This window comes from Coregonus clupeaformis, chromosome 11, assembly GCF_020615455.1.
Source record: "Coregonus clupeaformis isolate EN_2021a chromosome 11, ASM2061545v1, whole genome shotgun sequence".
Lineage (NCBI taxonomy): Eukaryota > Metazoa > Chordata > Actinopteri > Salmoniformes > Salmonidae > Coregonus > Coregonus clupeaformis.
The window spans coordinates 32,956,184-32,959,977 of NC_059202.1; positions in this window are offsets into that span (position 1 = coordinate 32,956,184).

Here is a 3,794-nt window from a genome sequence, read left to right on the forward strand (position 1 = left end):
AAGTCGTGCTTCAAATGGCTCCCCCCCCTTTTGGGGCGATTTCAGTCAGGTTGAAAATCGCCCAGAAGTCTGTCATAGACTCCCATGTAAAATCTATTTTTTTCAAATTTCAGAGCCTTCAATACAATCTCTATGGGTGTCTGAGGGCTTGCACTTACGCTTTCGTCATACGTAACGTAACGTAACCATGAACGTAACTGAGAAAAGAGCGGATTGTGTCTTTGAAAGAAGTTCCTTTTTGTCGGCGAACAAATGAAGATAAATTGGCAACGAAACAATTAGGACCTCCCAGACCAAATTTAATAATTCAACAGGTTTCTACTAAAGGCGGAAAGTCCTACACCCGAGGATTTTCCAAAAATTGGTACTGAACGGAAAAATAACATTGCCACTCAACTTGATGAGGGATACAGGCTAGCTGTCCGCCGCCACAACGATGAGGTTAGTGTTGATAATCACAAGTTTACTGGAGAACTGAGACCAAGTAGAGACTTTGGACAGGGTGGATATGGTATAATAAAGGCAGTTTATTCAGAGGTAAAGATATCTGGAATCGCGTGCACGGACCCGTTCGTCAAACTCTTAGGGAGCTATACATTAAGCCCCATTACTTACCATATCAGATAAGAGAAAAATCATGGAAATAAAAGTGCTGAAAACAAATTGGCTCCCAATGTGAAAAGATTGAGAACAAGCTATGAAGGAACAATAATGGTGTTTTGGTGCAGGTACAGCCAACTAGCGCTAAAATATTGCGATATTGTCAATACAGTATATCGTAAAGTATCACTATGTAACTCGATTTCTTTCACCCCAATCCCTCAAATTAACGGTAAATAACTGAATTGTTTGCCCCACATTTAGCTAAGATGATTAGCTAGCCAGCTAAAATGTTTTATTTAGTTAGCAGTCGCATCTACAATAGTTTACTGTCAATAACATGTCTCCAAAAATGACGTGGTGTCTCCAATTGTGTTGACATTTTACAATTGCGATGCGCATCCATGAGTATCCACTTTCTGTAGCTCAGCTGGTAGAGCATGGCGCTTGTAACGCCAAGGTAGTGGGTTCGATCCCCGGGACCACCCATACACAAAAATGTATGCACGCATGACTGTAAGTCGCTTTGGATAAAAGCGTCTGCTAAATGGCATATTATTATTATTATCTGAAGAGAGCCCCGAAACATTGTGTGCAGACATTTTATGCAATAAATGAAGTAGGTTGAATCTAGTAATTCTGATCTTCTGATTGGTCCTGATGAGTTGGGCGAGGTCCCCTCCAGGCTACTGTCACTGTTGCATTGGCTCTGAGTCGGGTTCTCTGTCTTCAAATGTTCAGCCTAAGAGAGGGGATTTTTGTGTGTGTGTGTGTGTGTGTGTGTGTGTGTGTGTTTAACAGTGATGATGATGTGTGTGTGTGTGTGTGTGTGTGTGTGTTTAACAGTGATGATGTGTGTGTGTGTGTGTTTGTGTGTGTGTGTGTGTGTGTCCTCAGAGCAAGAACTCGTGAGTTGGAAGAACTGAGAGGCCTATGGCGTGGGTGTTGTCCTTGGCCACCTGCTGACAAGGCTGACAAGATAGGACCCTTTTGTCCATTGTTATTGGATAGGAACAGAACTTATAACCAGCTCCTGACCTAAATAGATCTTAGCACAACATTTTACTCAACATATCATATTCCATATTCACTATAACAAATATATTTACTACGACATTAGCAAGAACCGCCACATCCTCAGCCGGCTAATCCAGTGTGTGAAGTTTTGCGGAGTGTTTGAGTTAGCTTTGCGAGGCAAAGATGAAACTGAGGGCTCCACCAACCCTGGTAAGCCAACACTTTTGAGATCAGTCAATAAATGCTTCTGGTATTGACTTATATGCTGCCCCTGTCTTCATGTTGTTGCTGGACATATCTTTTTTAAAATGTGTGTAGGTCACCTAAATTATCAGAAAAATTGCCCCCCCTGAGAATTTTTTCAGGAGCCGCCACTGCCAATGCATAGTGCCAACTGTAAAGTTTGTTGGAGGAGGAATAATGGTCTGGGGCTGTTTTTCATGGTTCGGGCTAGACCCCTTAGTTCCAGTGAAAGGAAATCTTAACACTACAGCATACAATTACTGGGCTCCCGAGTGGCGCAGCGGTCTAAGGCACTGCATCTCAGTGCTTGAAGCGTCACTACAGACCCCCTGGTTCGATTCCAGGCTGTATCACAACCGGCCGTGATTGGGAGTCCCATAGGGCGGCGCACAATTGGCCCAGCGTCGTCCGGGTTTGGCCGGTGTAGGCCGTCATTGTAAATAAGAATGTGTTCTTAACTGACTTGCCTAGTTAAATCAAAAATAAAATACAATTACATTCTAGACAATTCTGTGCTTCCAACTTTGTGGCAACAGTTTGGGGAAGGCCCTTTCCTGTTTCAGCATGACAATGTCCCTGTGCACAAAGCGAGGTCCATACAGAAATGATTTGCCGAGATTGGTGTGGAAGAACTTGACTGGCCTGCACAGAGCCCTGACCTTAGCCCTGACCTGGGATGAATTGGAACGCTGACTGCGAGCCAGGCCTAATCGCCCAACATCAGTGCCAGACTCTTGTGGCTGAATGGAAGCAAGTCCCCACAGCAATGTCTAGTGGAAAGCCTTCCCAGAAGAGTAGAGGCTGTTATAGCAGCAAAGGGGGGATCAATTCCATATTAATGCCCATGATTTTGGAATGAGATGTTTGACGTGCACATACTTTTGGTCATGTAGTTTAGCTGTAACATCGCACTGCCTTCAATATTATGGGATGAAGATTCACATTCTGGCAAATTATTTACAGTACTTGTGAGGAAGAAAGGTGCTACGCAGTTGGCAACGAGCATTCTGCGGGCAGGCAGCCCTCCAAAGTGACAGCATGCGGGTGCAGACAGACCATGCTTTCCATCCGATCCTGAAACCTCCGCTGCATAGGTAGGTAGGTTGTATGATTCTGCTTGCTCTGGACTCCATAGAAGTGACATTACATCCCTACTTGATATATTGGCTGCTAACATGAATGACTTTCAACAAAAAATGCAGGTGTAAAACGCAGTTTATTTCTGTACCTTAAGCTTTGAAAATGCATTGCTGTTTATGGCTGTAATGACAGGCTACATTTGCCCAGCCATTGTGCATGTGTGTTCGCGTGTATGTGCCTGCGTGTGGGGCCGCAAGCTTTGAAACACTGCTTTTTGGGGGTCGCGGGTCAAAAAGTTTGAGAACCACTGAGCTAGCGAACAGATTGGATTTTCTGTACAGCTATAGGATTGGGTGCAGTGCAAACGTCAAATGGTAGGGAGAGAGGATTTCCATAAATTAATAAATATCTAGCTCCCAAAACATTTTGGTGATCGAGAGTATTAACGGTTTACTTTGCAAGCTCACCAGTAATGGGGCATCAAGCAACAATTACTAGCATAGGCCTACTTGTCTTTTGGTATGTCAAAATTGCTTGAAAGTGATCATTTAAGAATGAAGCTTGCATTTGGAATTTGTTTTTAAAATAAATTATTACATAATCAAAATATGTTGTAGACAAAATAATGAAAAGTGCAGTCTGGTAGCCTCAATAAATAGAAAAAGATTTGTAGTTGAACAAGTCCTTGCATTTATAGATTATTTATTTACTTGACTTGAAAAAAACATGTGACTTTTCTCGACTTGACTTACTTTTAGAACGCACGACTTGGACTCGACTTGAGACTCGAATAATAGTGTCTTGATCCCACCTCTGACGTCCTCCAACCTATCAGAGCTCTTGCAGTATGAACT